This window comes from Macaca fascicularis, chromosome 16, assembly GCF_037993035.2.
Source record: "Macaca fascicularis isolate 582-1 chromosome 16, T2T-MFA8v1.1".
Taxonomy (NCBI): domain Eukaryota; kingdom Metazoa; phylum Chordata; class Mammalia; order Primates; family Cercopithecidae; genus Macaca; species Macaca fascicularis.
This window is the reverse complement of record NC_088390.1, coordinates 61,296,869-61,315,409: the sequence shown is the minus strand read 5'-3', so window position 1 is coordinate 61,315,409 and position 18,541 is coordinate 61,296,869. Positions and strand designations below refer to the sequence as shown.

Sequence of the window (18,541 nt, the reverse complement as noted above, 5' to 3'; positions counted from 1 at the left end):
CCAGAGGAAAAATAGATCCCATACAAAGAATCTAGAGTCAAAACAGCATCAAACTTCATAATGCCACTATTAAAAGTTAGAAACATTGGGAGGCTGAGGCAGGTGTATCACGAGATCAGGAATTGAAGACCAGCCTGGCCAAGATGGTAAAACCCCATTTCTACTAAAAATACAAAAATTAGCCGGGCTTGATGGTAGGTGCCTGTAATCTCAGCTACTCGGGAGGCTGAGGCAGGGAACTGCTTGAACCCGGGGAGATGGAGGTTGCAGTGAGCTGAGATGGCGCCACTGCACTTCAGCCTGGGGGACAGAGTGAGACTCTGTCTCAAAAAACAAAAAAAAACAAAGACAGGCTGAGTGGGGTGGCTCATGCCTGTAATCCTAGCACTTTGGGAGGCTAAGCCAGAAGGATCGGTTGAGGCTAGGAGTTCCAGAGCAGCCTGGCTAACATGGCAAAACTAAATCTCTACACGTGCCTGCAGTTTCAGCTACTCAGGAGGCTGAAGCAAAAGAATCGCTTGAACCGGGAGGTGGAGGTTACAGTGAGCCAAGATTGCACCACTGCACTCCAGCCTGGGCAACAGAGCAATTCTCTGTCTCAAAAGAAAAAAAGGGTTAGAAGACCACAAAGCAAGGGTTTATAATTTCCAAAGAAACATAATCTCCAGTAGAAAATTTTATATCTAGGCTGGGCATAGTTGGCTCATGCCTGTAATCCCAGCCCTTTGGGAGGCTGAGGTGGGCGGATCACCCTGAGGTCAGGAGTTCGAGACCAGCATGGCCAACATGGTGAATGAAACCCTTTCGTTACTAAAAATACAAAAAATTAGCCAGGCATGGTGACGGATGCCTATAATCCCAGCAACTCGGGGCGGGGCTAAGGCAGGAGAATCTCTTGAATCCAGGAGGCAGAGGTTGCAGTGAGCTGAGATCACATCACTGCACTCCAGCCTGGGTGACAGAGCAAGACTCCATCTAAAAAAAAAAAAAAAAATTAAATCCAGTCAAACTGCCAAGCATGAAGGCAGAAAGGAGAAAATTCAGATATGCAAGGCCTCAAAAAAGTCCCACTCTCCAGAGGCCAGGCGCAGTGGCTCATGCCTGTAATCCCAGCACTTTGGGAGGCCAAGGCAGGTGGATCACCTGAGATCGGGAATTCGAGACCAAAATGGAAGAAACCCGGTCTCTATAAAAATACAAAATTAGCCTGGCATGGTAAGGCATGCCTGTAATCCCAGCTACTTCGGAGGCTGAAGTAGGAGAATCGCTTGAACTCAGGAGGTGGATGCTGCAGTGAGCTGAGATCGTGCCATTGCACTCCAGCCTGGGCAACAAAAGCGAAACTCCATCTCAAAAAAAAGTCTCTCTCTCCAAAGACTCATTTCATAAAGCCTCTGGAAGAGGTGCTCCACTAATGTGCTTCAATGATGAGAAGAGATTTTTACCTGTCAGAGTTTAGGGATGAATTAGTGACTTTCCGTAAAATAAGCAGAAAACAAAAAAGCAAGGAAGGAAAAGAATGACAATTACTATATCTAGGGAAAAACTACACAAGGAAGCAAAGGTAACGAATGATACAGTCATGATACTGGGCGCTAAATTTTTTTTCCTCTGTAACTTTCACTTCTACTTCCTTCTGGATTTATCTGGCGTTGGGGAGAAGTTGGAGGCCTGGGAACTACATTTATCAGAATCCTCCATCAATGCCATTGTGGTTTTAATTCTACCAACACTTAAGATTTGCACAATGGAAGAAGGGTAGATGCCATTATTGCTTCTCCAGTAGCAATGAGAGCGTGTGTGGCCTCGGACAGATGGAAGACATGTGGTTTGCAGCCATTTCTAATTTTCTGCAAACTGCCTGTTTTGGTGCTTAATGCAGCTAAGATTATTAACGGAAGCAATTTCTTAAAATTCCTGCAACGAGGTTTCCCTGACCTATGCTCTTCCAGCCCTCCACTGGTCTTGTAAACATCTAAAATATCCTCTTTGAAATACCAAAAATGGTTTTTCTTTTCTTTTTTTTTTTGAAGAAAGAGTCTCGCTCTGTCACCCAGGCTGGAGTGCAGTGGTGTGATCATGGCTTACTGCATGCAGCCTTGACCTACCCAGTTCAAGTGCTCCTACCTCTCAAGCCTCCCAAATAGCTGGAACTACAGGCGTGTGCCACCATACCCAGATAATTTTGCTTTTTGCTGATGTTATTATTGTTGTTGTTGTTGTCGTTGGAGACGGAGTCTCACTCTGTCACCAGGCTGGAGTGCAGTGGTGTGATCTCGGCTCACTGCAACCTCCACCTCCCAGGCTCAAGCAATTCTTCTGCCTCAGCCTCCCCAGTAGCTGGGACTACAGGCATGTGCCACCACACCCAGCTACTTTTTGTATTTTTAGTAGAGAAGGGGTTTCACCATGTTGGCCAGAATGGTCTCAATCTCCTGACCTTGTGATCAGGAGGCCAAGGCCTGAGGTTGGGAGTTTGAGACCAGCCTGGCCAACACAGTGAAACCCTGTCTCTACTAAAAATACAAAATTCGGCCGGGCACTGTGGTTCGCACCTGTAATCCGAACACTTTGGGAAGCCGAGGCGGGCGGATCACTTGAGGTCGGGAGTTCCAGACCAACCTGACCAACATGGTGAAACCCTGTCTCTACTAAAAATGCAAAATTAGTCAGGCATGGTGTCGCACGCCTGTAATTCCAGCTATTCAGGAGGCTGAGGCAGGAGAATCGCTTGAACCTGGGAGGCGGAGGTTGCAGTGACCTGAATCACGCCATTGCACTCCAGCCTGGGCAACAAGAGCGAAACTCTACTTCAAATTAAAAAAAAAAAGAGAGAGAAATGAATCTTAAAATCAATTACCGGCTGGGCACGGTGCCTCATACCTGTAATCCCATTACTTTGGGAGGCCGAGGTGGGTGGATCACCTGAGCTCAGGAATTTGAGACCAGCCTGGGCAACATGATGAAATCATCTACAAAAACACAAAAATTAGGCCAGGAATGGTGGCTCATGCCTGTAATCCCAGCACTTCGGGAGGCCAAGGCAGGTGGACTGCTTGAAGTCAGGAGTTCAAGACCAGCCTGGCCAACATGATGAAACCCTGTCCCTACTAAAACTGCAAAAATTAGCTGGGTGTGGTGGCGTGCACCTGTGATTCCAGCTACTCCAGAGGCTGAAGCATGAGAATTGCTTGAACCCAGGAGCCAGAGATTGCAATGAGCTAAGATCATGCCACTGCACTCTAGTCTGGGCAATAGAGCGAGACCCTGTTTCAAAAAAAAAAATTAGCCAGGCGTGGTGGCATGTGCCTGCAATCCCAGCTACTCCGGATGCTGAGGTGGGAAGATTGCTTGAGCCTAGGAGGCAGAGGTTGTAGTGAGCAGAGATCGCACCACTGCACTCGAGCCTAGGTGACAGAGCCAGATCCTGTCTCAAAAAAAAAAAAAAAAAAAAAGTAAAATCAATTACCTTAACTCTCTTTTTAGGTCTTGTTTTCAATGTAATGCCACTAACTGCTAAAAAATAAAAAATCAAAGAATCTGTTCTAAGAAACTGTTATTTAGACTTAAAATACAATCACAAGGCAGGCTGAAACCTAGTCATTGATGACTAAAAAAAGAGCTCTTCTCAGATTTTAAGCTAGCCGTATCCCATATTACTAGCTCCCAACTTCCAGGAGCCTGCCTTCATCTGCACATTCCATATATAAAAGTAGAAAAGCACACACAGAGGCCGGGCGCGGTGGCTCAAGCCTGTAATCCCAGCACTTTGGGAAGCCGAGACGGGCGGATCACGAGGTCAGGAGATCAAGACCATCCTGGCTAACACGGTGAAATACCGTCTCTACTAAAAAATACAAAAAATTAACCGGGCAAGGTGGCGGGCGCCTATAGTCCCAGCTACTTGGGAGGCTGAGGCAGGAGAATGGCGTAAACCCAGGAGGCAGGACTTGCAGTGAGCTGAGATCCGGCCACTGCACTCCAGCCTGGGCGACAGAGCAAGACTCCGTCTCAAAAAAAAAAAAAAGAAAAAAAAGAAAAGCACAGACAGAACAGTCAGATAGAAGGAAAATCCAGTGATGACAGTCTCCACTAAGAAAAGGCCTGAAAGAAAACTTAAACAGATGCTCCATAAAATGCTGATCCAGACTTCACATGGAGAGAAGTGTCATGCCTCATTTCAAAGATAATATATTAAGTCCCAACTCACCACAGATAATCTAATAACAAAGCTGTGACTTCCATTGTCAAGGAGTCTCTTCTCTTGCATTCTAATACCCTTAAGCCATCAGAAACACAGATGCTCCTTGCTGAAATGCTAGAAAATTTGCACATTTCCGTCCCTTGATTACTAGTGATATGCTGCTAAGTCAAGAGTCTACTTTAAGTTATAAAAACAGGGCAAGCTAATCCCATTAAACAAGAAAGATACTAAATCAAACAGGACCATCTGGGTTTTGAGTACTGTGATTTCTGAACAAAAGTCAATGTACTTGCAGGTAAAAAACGCTTTCATATACTCAGAATTATAATGGCCCTTGGGCTACCTTGTGTGCCCAACAAGACTTACATGTCGTGCTAAGACATATGGTCTAGATGATGGGTATGACAGAATACTATATTCATCGGTTCAAAATAAGAACATCTGTTCTCTCTCTAGCACCATGAAGATTATTTTTAAAACAGTCAACATTCCCTAACAGTAAATAGGTTTTTTCTTTTTTTTTTGGAGACAGACTCTCACTGTCGCCCAGGCTGGAGTGCAGTGGTACGATCTCGGCTCACTGCAAGCGCCGCCTCCCGGGTTCACGCCATTCTCCTGCCTCAGCCTCCCGAGTAGCTGGGACTACAGGCGCCCGCCATCACGCCCGGCTAATTTTTTGTATTTTTAGTAGAGACGGGGTTTCACCGTGCTAGCCATGATGGTCTCCATCTCCTGACCTCGTGATCCGCCCGCCACAGCTTCCCAAAGTCTTTTTTTTTTTAAACACTCCTCCCTGCTCCTCCCCCTAAAAGTAAATTGGTTTTCTGTTTCCTAAATAGTAAGTCTGGTAAACTAATAATCCCATCATCCCCCATAATCTAAGAATTGTTCCCCAATAATCCTAATCTCCAAACAATTTCTAAGATCCTAAAATTTTAAGAGCTAATCCAGCCATCCAAGTTTGATTTGCAGGACCTAAGAGAAATCAAGACTAAAGGAATAGGTTTTATCCAGGAAAGTTCTTGTAAAAACTGTTTCACTGCACAAGCATCAGACTTCTTTATGATACTGATGGTCTCATCATCTAGTAAATTAAAGAACTGAAAGGATGGGCCAGGCGTGGTGACTCACGCCTGTAATCCCAGCACTTTGGGAGGCCAAGGTGGGTGGATCATGAGGTCAGGAGTTTGAGACCAGCCTGACCAACATGGTGAAACCCCGTCTCTACTAAAAATACAAAAATTAGCTGGGCATGGTGGCAGGCACCTGTAATCCCAGCTACTCAGGAGGCTGAGGCAGGAGAATTGCTTGAACCTGGGGGGCGGAGGTTGCAGTGAGCCGAGATCGTACCACTGCATTCCAGCAAGACTCCATCTCGAAAAAAAAAAGAACTGAAAGGGGAAAAAAAAAAAAAAAAAGCTCTAGAGGCTGACCTCAAAATTCACTATGCTATTACTCTTTTAGTTGTTTTTTGAAACAGGGTCTCACTCTGTCTCCGAGGCTGGAGTGCAGTGCTACTGCAACATCTCACAGCAACCTCCCTCTCCTGGGACTCAAGTGATCCTCCTACCTCAGGCCAGGAATTCCATACCAGCTTGGGCAACAAAGTGAGACCTCATGTCTACAAAAAATTTTAAAAATTAGCCAGACGTTGTGCACACACCTGTGGTCCCAGCTACACAAGAGGCTGAGGTGGGAAGATTGCTTGAGCCCAGAAAATCAAGGCTACGGCCAGGCGCGGTGGCTCAAGCCTGTAATCCCAGCACTTTGGGAGGCCGAGACGGGCGGATCACGAGGTCAGGAGATCGAGACCATCCTGGCTAACACGGTGAAACCCCGTCTCTACTAAAAAATACAAAAATCTAGCCGGGCGAGGTGGCGAGCGCCTGTAGTCCCAGCTACTCGGGAGGCTGAGGCAGGAGAATGGTGTAAACCCGGGAGGCGGAGGTTGCAGCGAGCTGAGATCCGGCCACTGCAGTCCAGCCTGGGTAACAGAGCGAGACTCCATCTCAAAAAAAAAAAAAAAAAGAAAAAAAAGAAAATCAAGGCTACAATGAACCATGTGTGCACCACTAAATTCCAGCCTGGATGACAGAGTGAGATTCTGTCTCAAAAAAAAAAAACAAAAAAAAGACCGAGAAAATTTGTTCACTGCCCTATCTGCATCCCCTGCATCCCCTACCACAGTACTTGGCACACAGCAGGAACTCAAAAGTTCTTGTTGAATAAATGAATAACAAACATCAAAGAAAATCAGCTTCAGCAATTCTACTTCTAAGAATTAACCCTACAGATACAGTCATACATGCAAAGAGCCAAGTGTATATGCTTCTTCACTGGGGCATAGTTTGCAATAGTAAAAGACTGGAAACACTATCCTATCAGTGTAGGGTAGGTGCCAAGTATCTTTATTGCTGATATGGAGTAACCACCAAAAGAGGCATAAAAACAAGCAAAAGGGCCAGGCGCAGTGGCTCACACCTGTAATCCCAGCATTTTGGGAGGCAGAGGCAGGCGGATCACCCAAGGTCGGGAGTTCGTGACCAGCCTGACCAACATGGAGAAACCCCATCCCTACTAAAACTACAAAATTAGCCAGGCACGGTGGTACATGCCTATAATCCCAGCTATTCAGGAGGCTGAGGGAGGAAAATCGCTTGAAACCTGGAGGCGGAGGTTGCAATGAGCAGAGATCACGCTACTGCACTCCAGCCTGGGCAACAACAGTGAAACTCTATCTCAAAAACAATTTAAAAAAAGCAAAACAAACAAAAAAAAAAACGCAAAAGACATAGATAATATTAACAGTGTGCTACTTTTTTTTTTTTTTTTGAGACGGAGTCTCGCTCTGTCGCCCAGGCTGGAGTGCAGTGGCCGGATCTCAGCTCACTGCAAGCTCCCCCTCCCGGGTTTACGCCATTCTCCTGCCTCAGCCTCCCAAGTAGCTGGGACTACAGGCGCCCGCCACCTCGCCCGGCTAGTTTTTTGTATTTTTTAGTAGAGACGGGGTTTCACCGTGTTAGCAGGATGGTCTCGATCTCCTGACCTCGTGATCCGCCCGTCTCGGCCTCCCAAAGTGCTGGGATTACAGGCTTGAGCCACCGTGCCTGGCCTATTTTTTAAAAATGCAAGAAATATATATATTTGCTTTATATGTACCTGGTATCTCTGGAACAAATTTGTTTTTGTTACTTGTTTTGTTTTGTTTTGAGACAAGGTCTCACTCTGTCACCCAGGCTGGAGTGCAGTGGCACAATTTCAGCTCACCGTTCTGCCTCCCAGGTTCAAGCGATTCTTGTGCCTTAGCCTCCCGAGTAACTGGGATTACAGGCGCACACCACCATGCCCCGCTAATTTTTATATTCTTAGCAGAGACATGGTTTCACCATGTTGGTCAGGCTGGTCTCAAACTCCTGACCTCAGGTGATCCGCCCGCCTTGATCTCCCAAAATGCTGGGATCACAGGCGTGAGCCACCGCACCCGGCCTTGAACAGATCTTAAGAAAATAATAATATGAGTTGCCTCTAGGAAGATGAACTGAATTGACAGGAAGACAAACGTAGATGTTTCCAAGCGCATTCACTATATACTTTCTTTTTCTTATCAGGTGACTTGATACATACTCCTTAGTGGATTCTGACTTCCATGGCCGCCATCCTCCTTACATACTTTTTTGTCTTTTAAATTTTGTATTATTTATTTAAAATACAAAATTTGTGGTCAGGCGCGGTGGCTCACGCCTGTAATCCCAGCACTTTGGGAGGGTGCGGCAGGCAATCACGAGGTCAGGAGTTTGAGACCAGCCTGGCCAACATGGTGAAACCCCATCTTATTAAAATACAAAAATTAGTCGGGCATGGTGGCGTACGCCAGTAATCCCAGCTACTCAGGAGGGTGAGGCAGGAGAATTGCTTGAGTCTGGGAGGCGGAGCATGCAGTGAGCCCAGATCGTGCCACTGTACTCCAGCATGGCTGACAGAGCGAGACTCTGTCTGAAAAAAAAAATTAATAGGCTGAGCGTGGTAGTTTACACCTGTAATCCCAGCACTTTGGGAGGCCAAAGCGGGCAGATCACTAGGTAAGGGGTTCAAGACTAGCCTGGCCAACATGGTGAAACCCCGTCTCTACTAAAAAATACAAAAATTAGCTGGGCGTGGTGGCGTGCGCCTGTAATCTCAGCTACTCGAAAGGCTGAGGCAGCAGAATCGCTTGAACCCAGGAGGCAGAGGCTGCAATGAGATGCGATTGTGCCACTGCACTCCAGCCTGGGCGACACAGCAAGACTCAGTCTCAAAAATAATAATAATAATAACAATAATAAATTTAAAAAATGAAAAAAATAAAATTTGCTAAAAACAGTTCTGTCTTTTTTTTTTTTTTTTTTTTGAGACAGAGTCTCGCTCTGTCACCCAGGCTGGAGTGCAGTGGCCGGATCTCAGCTCACTGCAAGCTCCGCCTCCCGGGTTTACGCCATTCTCCTGCCTCAGCCTCCCGAGTAGCTGGGACTACAGACGCCCGCCACCTCGCCTGGCTAGTTTTTTGTATTTTTCAGTAGAGACGGGGTTTCACCGTGTTAGCCAGGATGGTCTCGATCTCCTGACCTCGTGATCCGCCCGTCTCGGCCTCCCAAAGTGCTGGGATTACAGGCTTGAGCCACCGCGCCCGGCCTGTCCTTATTTCTAAGACAGGGAAAGAAACAGTTTAAATGTCTCACACCTGGATCTTAAATGATAAACATCCTCCCTACTGGCTGATCACTGGGAGGGCAGAAATGGAAGATGGAAAACTCACTTATCCACAAATCTCAGACATTGCATCCCATACTAGCATACTACCTTAGAAGAAAATTCCAAAGGCTGGGTACAGTGGCTCACGCCTGTAATCCCAGCACTTTGGGGGGCTGAGGTGGGCGGATCACGAGGTCAAGAGTTCGAGACCATTCTGGCCAACATGGTGAAACCCCATCTCCACTAAAAATACAAAAAAAAAATTTAGCCAGGCATGGTGGTGGGCGCCTGTTGTCCCAGCTACTCGGGAGGCTGAGGCAGGAGAATCCCATGAACCCAGGAGGCGAAGGTTGCAGTGAGCTGGGATGGTGCCACTGCACTCCAGCCTGGGCAACAGCATGAGACTCCATCTCAAAAAAAAAAAAAAAAAAGAAAATTCTTTTTTTTTTTTTTTTTTAACCCTTAACCAACTATCCCAATCTGAATACATATGGAGAATGTTTTCACAGAGGGATTATTGGAAGGAAAAAAAAAAAAGGATTATTCGATTCAGCATTTCCAGAAGCATAGAAAGTAGGTCAGTGAATTTGTACTTTAGAAATATCATAATTACTTGCTAAAAACAAATTATTTCCACTGAGGGGCCTCAAAATCCAAATGGCACTAAATTTGAACCCATGAAACTTAAGAAACTAAAATTTTTTTGAAAATCAATTATAATGGCTGAGCCCGGTGGCTCACACCTATAATCCCAGCACTCTGGGAGGCCGAGGAGGCCGGCGAATTGCTTGAGTCCAGAAGTTCAAGACCAGGCTGGGGAACATGGCAAAACCCCATCTCTACAAAAAATAAAAATTAGTGAGGCATGGTGGCGTGCGCCTGTAGTCCCAGCTACACAGGAGGCTGAAGTGGGAAGAACACCTGAGCCTGAGTCTGGGGAGGTCGAGGCTACAGATCGTACCGCTGCACTCCAGCCTGGGCAACAGAGAGAGATCCTGTCTCAAAATAAAAACGGAATGATCTTCACAATCCATCCCAAAACATATTGGAGATAACCCTACCTTAGCTAACTATTCCCTAGCTAACTATTCCCTGAAAAACAAGAGCGTATTTACTAAGTAGAACACATTATTGGACAGCTATTCCAAATTGCTCTAACTTTGCCAAGCCTAAATGGCAAGAAGAAACCAATTCCTGGCTCTCCTATTTGATAACTTACATACTTCTGCAGGCTCTTAAGCCAAACTAAGCCAACATCTTAAGAGAGTTAAGACTGAGGCCGGGCGCGGTGGCTCAAGCCTGTAATCCCAGCACTTTGGGAGGCCGAGACGGGCGGATCACGAGGTCAGGAGATCGAGACCATCCTGGCTAACACGGTGAAACCCCGTCTCTACTGAAAAATACAAAAAACTAGCCGGGCGAGGTGGCGGGCGCCTGTAGTCCCAGCTACTCAGGAGGCTGAGACAGGAGAATGGCCCGAACCCGGGAGGCGGAGCTTGCAGTGAGCTGAGATCCAGCCACTGCACTCCAGCCTGGGCGACAGAGCGAGACTCCGTCTCAAAAAAAAAAAAAAGAGAGTTAAGACTGACATAGTACATTAGCAAACACATCACCTTCTTTTCCTATTAACATTGTTGTTCCCCATAAAGGTCTATTCAGCACTTTTTTTAGTAGCCCTCCATAAATAATATGAAGAAATGCTCATAAATTTAGCCTGTAGTTCCTCAGGCTCAATGGCTTGAAAATGAGACAAGAGCCGGGCGCGGTGGCTCAAGCCTGTAATCCCAGCACTTTGGGAGGCCGAGATGGGCGGATCACGAGGTCAGGAGATCGAGACCATCCTGGCTAACATGGTGAAACCCCGTCTCTACTGAAAAATACAAAAAACTAGCCGGGCGAGGTGGCGGGCGCCTGTAGTCCCAGCTACTTGGGAGGCTGAGGCAGGAGAATGGCGTAAACCCGGGAGGCGGAGCTTGCAGTGAGCTGAGATCCGGCCACTGCACTCAAGCCCGGGCTACAGAGCAAGACTCCGTCTCAAAAAAAAAAAAAAAGAAAAAAAAAAAAAAGAAAATGAGACAAGAAAAAAAATAGTTGGAAATACTGTCTTCTCTTCCACCATGCCCACGAAGCTAGGCAAAGGCAATGATTCCGCATTTAATCACTAGATGAATAAGAAACAGGCTTGAATTTAGAAGAAAGATAAAGGACTGCAAGAACATTCAGTAAAGAGTACTGCCTCTATTTCTTTGCAGAGCAGCTCTCAGGATCTGCCAATGAACCTCATTTTGACATGGAACGCCCCATCCACTCTAATCCAGGGCATATCCCTCAAGACACAGTCAGTCAACCGGAACTCTGCCAACTTTTGCTTGGGAGTTGTGTGAAGAACAGTAGCAACAAGAGCCTACTTTGAGAAGGAGATCAACAATCACACTCAAGAAGAAAAGAAGTTATTTGGCAAAGGGATGCATGTTGCCAAAATGTTAGTCACAGCTTTAAGGGCCCAGTTTGTGTCTCTACAACTATTCTTTGCTTTGACACAGTCCATTCTCTGACCCAGGAAACAGCTCAGCTTCTGTCACCCTCCCCATCTGAAGCAGTGAAGAATCCTTTCAATTTGGCAGTATCAAACTGTGACACAGACAAGATGTCCACCAGAGACTGAAAGGGGAGAAAAAATATGTAATTTGTCATTTTCCACACAGGACTGGCTCAAGCAGAGCAATGGAAAACTGGGACAGGATAGGAAAAATGGGAACTCATGACGTTACTGTAATCCCAGTTACTCGGGAGGCTGAGGCAGGAGGACTGCTTGAACCCAGGAGGCAGAGGTTGCGGTGAGTCGAGATTGTGCCACTGCACTCCAGCCTGGGCAACAAGAGAAAAAGTGTCTCAAAAAAAAAAAAAAAAAACCAAAAAGGTACACTGTAGGTTGAAATAGCATAATATTAAGCAGGTTTTTACCCTGAAGCTGCCTAAACCAAGAGCCATGAATTCTGCTGTTATTTCAGAGCAGGAAAACAGACTAAAGCATACCAGGTCACTCTCCCAATCAGAGAAGAAAAGAACATTTAATAATTTTTTTTTTTTTTTTTTTTTTTTGAGACGGAGTCTCGCTGTGTCTCCCAGGCTGGAGTGCAGTGGTGTGAACTCGGCTCACTGCAAGCTCTGCCTCCCGGGTTCACGCCATTCTCCCGCCTCAGCCTCCCAAGTAGCTGAGACTACAGGCGCCCGCCACCACGCCCGGCTAGTTTTTTTTGTATTTTTAGTAGAGACGGGGTTTCACCATGTTAGCCAGGATAGTCTCGATCTCCTGACCGTGTGATCCACCCGCCTCGGCCTCCCAAAGTGCTGGGATTACAGGCTTAAGCCACCGCGCCCGGCCCAATAATTTTCTCTTCAACAGAACAAGACTTCTGTCTCTGGCCTTTTTTTTTTTTTTTTTCTAAAAACACCTAGTGAGTCTAGAGTCTCTTCCCTTCGTAAAAGCCATCAGTAAAATCTGAAAACTCCAATGTTCACACCTCCCCTGCATTTCACCTTGGTGCTATCACATAACTTATCAGTACCAGCTAGGGTAAACACTACTCTAGTATCAAGTGTAAGGTGGAATTAGTAAATGACCAGCCTGGCCAACGTGGCAAAACCCCGTCTCTACTAAAAATACAAAAATTAGCCAGGCCCAGTGGTGCATGCCTGTAATCCCACCTACTTGGGAGGCTGAGCCAGGAGAATTGCTTGAACCCAGGAGACGAAGGCTGCAGTGAGCCAAGATTGCGCCACTGCACTCCAGCCTGGGCAATATAGTGAGACTCTGTCTCAAAATAAATAAATAAAAACACTGCATTCTACTAGTCTCCATCAATTGACTTCATTCATCTCCACCTTCCCCAACTCTTAACTTCCCTATCTTCATCTTGATGGCAACCAACACAATGTAACACAATATGAAATTTTTACTTTTAAAAGTTGACACTAGTAAGAATTTAAAAACTGAACATGCAGCCAGGTGTGGTGGCTCATGCCTGTAATCCCAATGCTTTGGGAGGCCGAGGCGGGTGGATCACCTGAAGTCAGGAGTTCAAGACCAGCCTGACCAAGGTAGTAAAACCCCATCTCTACTAAAATACAAAACATTAGCCAGGCATGGTGGTGCATGCCTACAGTCCCAGTTACTTGGGGGACTGAGGCAGGGGAATCACTTGAATCCGGGAGGCGGAGGTTGCAGTGAGCCAAGATTGTGCCATTCCACTCCAGCCTGGGCAACAGGACTGAAACTCTGTCTCAAAAAAAAAAAAAAAAACACTGAACATGCATCAAATCAAAACCAGTTCTTCCCTGGCTGGCATGCAGACACACACACACACACACACACACACACACACACACAGCAGCAGCAGCAAGGCTGAGAGGAAGAAACTCATGTTTCCTTTTTTTGTCTTTGTTGTTGTTGTTGAGGTGGAGTTTTGTTCTTGTTGCCCAGGCTGGAGTGCGGTGGCACGATCTCAGCTCACTGTAAACTCCACCTCCCCAGGTTCAAGCAATTCCCTGCCTCAGCCTCCCAGGTAGCTGAGATTACAGGGGCCCACCACCATGCTCAGCTAATTTTTGTATTTTAGTACAGACCGGGTTTCACCATGTTGGTCAGGCTGGTCTCGAACTCCTGACCTCAGGAGATCCACCGCCTTGGCCTCCCAAAGTGCTGGGATTATCGGCATGAGCCAGCATGCCCGGTCTTGTTTTTCTTTAAGAGACAGGTCGGCCAGGTACGGTGGCACACGCCTGTTATCCCAGTACTTTGGGAGGCTGAGGTGGGCGGATCACAAAGTCAGGAGTTCGAGACAGCCTGGCCAATATGGTGAAACCCTGTCTCTACTAAAAATATAAAAATTAGCTGGGCGTTGTGGCACATGCCTGTAATCCCAGATACTCAGGTGGTTGAGGCAGAAGATTCGCTTGAACCTGGGAGGCGGAGGTTGCAGTGAGCTGAAATCACGCCACTGCACTCCAGCCTGGGCAAGAGAGCGAGACTCTATCTTAAAAACAAAAAAAGAGAGAGAGGGAGACGGGGTCTTGCTATGTTGCCCAGAGTGGTCTTGAACTCTTAGGCTCAAACAATCCTCCTGCCTCAGCCTCCCAAGCAGCTGGGATTACAGACAGGTGTACCATTGTGTGTCTTCTAAATATCAATATCACAGTCTCGTTTTCAGACATCACTTCTATGCAACCACTTTAAAGATCCCATGTGTTAACACAAACTTTTAGAGGCAGGGACAGATGAGACCTATATTTCAAAGGGGAAAAAAATGAGAGTTTAATAATTTGCCTTGAAGTTATTTACTAAATCCATAGGTAGGCTAAAACTGTCCTTACTCCCTGAAGTTCTCTTCTGATTTGTAAAAGGAGAACAGAATAGCCAAAAACATTCAGTAAGACAGTCAAAAACCAAAACCGTAAGGCAAAAATAACAGCATGAAAAAGGATGGGGACCCTGGGAGAGCCCAAAGCAATAACAAATTATTCAAGTCCTTTAAAAAATATGAATTCTGGGCTGGGCGCGGTGGCTCAAGCCTGTAATCCCAGCACTTTGGGAGGCCGAGACGGGCGGATCACAAGGTCAGGAGATCGAGACCATCCTGGCTAACACGGTGAAACCCCGTCTCTACTAAAAAATACAAAAACCTAGCCGGGCGAGGTGGCAGGCGTCTGTAGTCCCAGCTACTCGGAGGCTGAGGCAGGAGAATGGCGTGAACCCGGGAGGTGGAGCTTGCAGTGAGCTGAGATCCGGCCACTGCACTCCAGTCTGGGCGACAAAGCGAGACTCTGTCTCAACAACAACAAAAAAAACATATGAATTCTGGCTGAGCATGGTGGCTCATGCCTGTAATCCCAGCACTTTGGGAGGCCGAGGTGGGCGGATCACGAGGTCAGGAGATAGAGACCAGCCTGGCTAACACGGTGAAACCCCGTCCCTACCAAAAATACAAAAAGAAAAATTAGCTGGGTGTGGTGGTAGGCGCCTGTAGTCCCAGCTACTCAGGAGGCTGAGGTAGAAGAATGGCTGTGAACCCAGGAGGCAGAGCTTGTAGTGAGCTGAGATCGCACCACTGCACTCCAGCCTGAGCAACTGAGCAAGACTCTGTCTCAAAAAAAAAAAAAAACAAAAACGAATTCTGGGCCAGGCACAGTGGCTCATACCTGTAATCCCAGCACTTTGGGAGGCCAAGGCAGGAGGATCACTTGAGCCCAGGAATTCTAGACCAGTCTGGACAACAGAGCAAGACTCTGTCTCCAACAACAACAATAAAACACACACACACACACACACACATATATATACACACACACACACACACACATATGTTAGGCAGGAGTAGTGGCCACACCTGTGGTCCCAGCTATTGGAGAGACTGAGGTGGGAGGATCACTTTGAGCCCGGGAGGTCAAGGTTTCAAGAAGCCATGATCATGCCACTGCACTCCAGCCTGGACGACAGAGTGAGACCACGTCTCTTAAAAGAAAAAAAAAAAAAAAAAAATTCCATCACACACCAGTTCCTTGCCCCAATGTTATCTTTAAGAACTTTCCTTCCTGATCAAAAACTCGACCATACACACTCATGCTGAACACTTTAAGATTTCCATCTTGGCCGGGCGCAGTGGCTCACACCTGTAATGCCAGCACTCTGGGAGGCCAAGGTGGGAAGATCGCTTGAGCCCAGGAGTTCAAGACGACCAGTCTGAGCAACATAGCCAGACCCCACCTTTAAAAAAAAAAAATATTCCATCTTCCCTCACTTCACACCACTTCAACATGAACCCTCAACTCCAGACGTTCCAATGCGTTTCTCAACATTCTCAATCCGACCTTTAACTCGATTCTGATTCCTTTTCAACGAATGTTCTCAAGATTCCCTCTGGTGTAAGCAGTTTCCCGAGCCATCTTCCCAAACGCTAGCTTCCACTTAACTCAATCCCCAAAATGTCACACTGGACTCCTCACTCACAGCATCCTGCTAATCAGCTGTTCCCAACAGGTCTTCCGTTCCCGTCTCCCTCTTTGCGCACGATTACCTCGTTCCTCACCCTGAGCTGCCGCCTTACCTCACCCAATCCTTCAGGAGCCCTTATTACCTGTCTCTCAAAAACCTTCCTCCCCATTTTCCCAGTCCGCGCTAGCCCCATACCAATACCCGACCACTCCTCCCCAGATTCCCCACGCCCTCTCTCCTCCAGGTTCTTCCGATTCAGTCCCCAGGCCCCCCGCCCCTCAGGCCCCGCCCCCAAGACCCCTCTCTCCCTCCGGCTCCTCCTCTAATGCCCCCCTCTCTTCTCAAGCCCCGCCCCCAGTCCCCCTCCCCCCGGCTTTCCTCCCACTCAGGTCCGCAGGTCATTTCAGCGACTGACCCAGCCGCCCCGGCCTCTTTCCGACCTGGCCACAGCTGCTCTGGGAGCGAATCCTCCGCCGCCTACGCTCCGGCTTCGTCCTGCCCTGCTCGCCCCCCGGCAAGCTCTCTTTCTCGCCGCCGCCGCCGCCCCTTTTGCCAACCCGGAAATGGATCTGCTCCCACCGTCCCCAGCGTCCGCGAACAAAATGGAGGCGGGGGAAAAAGGAGGAGGGAGCAGGGAGCGAAGAGACGCGGGACGCATGCGCCCCTGGGAAGCCCGCCCCCTGCCTGCCCACGTAAAGCGGAAGCGGTTGAGTGGCCGCCATCTTGGGAAGGTCACAAGAATGCCGCTTACCAGTTAAAACCTGGGTTTGCAACTTTAGCTGCAATTGGAATCACCTGGCAGATTTAAATAACTATGATGCCTGGTTCCCACTCCTGGAAATTCTAATTTAATTCTGGGGTGCAGCCTAGGCATCAGGAAATTGTGGCAGGTGATTGTAACGTGTTGCCAAGGTGGAGAACACTGAGCTAAACAGTCATTGTTGAATATACTCCTTTCGTCTTTAATCCGCCCCACACACACACACTTTCCCCGCTAAATATCCTTCCTTAATCTCGAATTAACGAAGAACCCGCCTCAGCCAACCTTGCAAAGGCCAAGTAGTCATGCTCCAGTTGTCATAGCAACAGAGGCAGGCCTCTGCTCACAAGTCATCATTTACGTCATCTTACCCACCTGACCCGAACACCAGTCTCTTCTTTCTCGGGCTGGGGTTTCCTCCAGCTTCCAGGGCTGTAGGATGGTGCTGTGGACTCCTCCAGCTGCTTGGGCCAGAGAGAGAAATCTTGTGCCCTCCTTGATGGAGCTGCTGTTAACCCCTGACAGCTGACTAAAGATCTCTCCCTAGTCCACCCAGAAAAGCGCTTTCCATTATGGCTTCAAAATACTGTTTGGTTTAATTCCATTCCTAGCACAGAATCCGAAGTAAGGGGACAAGTTTGAGACTTAGTCCACATTACTTACAAGCTGTGTGCCATAGGGCCTCAGCTACCCTATCTGTAAAATGGGTCTAATAGTGCCTGTCCCATCTGTCTCATAGAGTTGTTGGAAGGCCGAAATCAGGTAATGAATGGGGAAACGTGATAGAGCATAAATTGTTACTATTTTTGTTTTCCTTCTATTCTGCCATGAGTAGTACTAAGCACCACCCACTAGTCAAGTAAATGTCACATTGAGTACCTGCTAAACACCAGGAGATGGCTACAGAGGTGACTAAGAGCCTTTGCCCTCAGGGAACTCTCTACGTTGGTGGGCAGACTGGCATAAACAGCTAGCTGAGATACAAGTCAGCATGTGATTAGTGCTGTGGACTTCAGACAAGGGAGCAATTAATTCCTGCTAAAGAATGGAAGGAGGTTTCGTAAATAGTTTGGACCTGGGCCTTGAAGGATGAATGGAATTTTATTATTAATCAGAGAAGGCAGGGAACATTGCAGGCATAGGGATCAGGGACACAAGGTAAAGATTTTCAGCTGTCCACATCCTGCATGGCCATAGGTGGAGCAATGGAGCCAGGGAGATGATGCATCTAAACACTTTACCAGAGCCTCCCAGCTCTTCAACCTAGTCCCCTGCCTGTCCCCTCCTCACTCACTGCAGTGTACCCCATTCGGCAGTTCCCACCTCAGGGACTTTGTACAAGCTATCCTCTGCCTCTTCCTCATTTTTCAAGCCTTACTGCAAATGCTTCTTCCTCAGGGCATTCACTGCCCACTGTAAACCCTCATGCTCTATAACACTTACACTGTATGATAAGGGCAGCCACTGGGATAAATATAGGGACATCTCACCCAGACTTGGGGAGATAGTGATATAGGCTTCAGGAAAAAAGTAACTAACTGGCCCAAGTGCGGTGGCTCACGCCTGTAATCCCAGCACTTTAGGAGGCTGAGCGGGGCGGGGGCGGGGGCGGGGATCACTTGAGCCCAGAAGTTCAAGACCAGCCTGGGAAACATGGTGAAACCTTGTTACTACAAAAATTACCCGGATATGGCTGGGCGTGGTGGCTCATGCCTGTAATCCCAGGACTTTGGGAGTCCAAGGCGGGCAGATCATGTGAGGTCGGGAGTTCGAGACTAGCCTGACCAACATGGTGAAACCCCGTCTCTACTAAAAATACAAAATTAGCCAGGTGTGTTGGTGCATGCCTGTAATCCCA

The 18,541-nt window shown here is 47.5% G+C and overlaps 1 protein-coding gene across 8 annotated transcripts in view; it reads right to left on the bottom strand.

Moving 5' to 3' along the window:
• The window catches only part of WIPF2 (WAS/WASL interacting protein family member 2), a 69,256-nt gene extending 52,729 nt beyond the window's left edge, over window positions 1-16,527 (bottom strand). For 4 of the 8 annotated variants that reach the window (XM_065531535.2, XM_005584083.5, XM_045375984.3 and 1 more), the window contains exon 1: window positions 16,364-16,527. The gene's annotated coding sequence lies outside the window, so the exon portion shown is untranslated. Of the gene's footprint in view, window positions 1-15,318; window positions 15,444-16,338 lie in introns of all 8 variants that reach the window. The other 4 variants (XM_045375982.3, XM_074019556.1, XM_065531533.2 and 1 more) reach the window with 3 other exon arrangements.
• Between the last annotated feature and the right edge of the window lie 2,014 nt (window positions 16,528-18,541).